A 644-nucleotide genomic window follows, 5' to 3' on the forward strand; every position below is an offset into this window, starting at 1 on the left:
CGAGTAAACTCTAACCACAGCTGCTGTGTCAGTTAGGACTGGAAAATCCCAGCTTGCTCTGAGCATGAACATCTCCTTCTCTGCTCGGTTCATGCACAAGGTCTATTGTCGCAATGAAAGGATCTAACTTGGTGGGTATGAGCACTGGAAGATCCTTCATGGCTGTGAGGTGATACAATCTAATAGGTATGAACACTTGAAGTTCTTCATCACAGCAAAGTCTTGTCACCTAGTAGGTGTGAGTGCTAGAAGGCTCTTTGTCATATGCACTCATGTCACTTACTAGGTATGAACACTGAAATGACCCTTGTCATATGAATGTCACCACGTAGACTTTCTGGGCTGAAATATAGAAAATATCATGTACCAGCTATGTGATTGCAATGGTTGATCTTGATTGTCAACTTGACGGGACTAAGAATCACCATGAAAAAAAATCTCTGCGTATGTATACGGTAATGTTTCTAGAAGGTATATTTGAAGAAAAAAAAGGACCCACCTGAATATGAATAGCACCATCTCAGGTGCTAGACTTCTGGAGTGAATAGAAAGGAGGCAGTGAGCTGAGCACCAGCGTCCATCTCTCTCTGCTTCCTGACTGTGGGTACAGTGTGAGCATCTGCATCAGCATCCATCTCTCTCTG

This window comes from Mastomys coucha, unplaced genomic scaffold (genome assembly GCF_008632895.1).
Source record: "Mastomys coucha isolate ucsf_1 unplaced genomic scaffold, UCSF_Mcou_1 pScaffold1, whole genome shotgun sequence".
Lineage (NCBI taxonomy): Eukaryota > Metazoa > Chordata > Mammalia > Rodentia > Muridae > Mastomys > Mastomys coucha.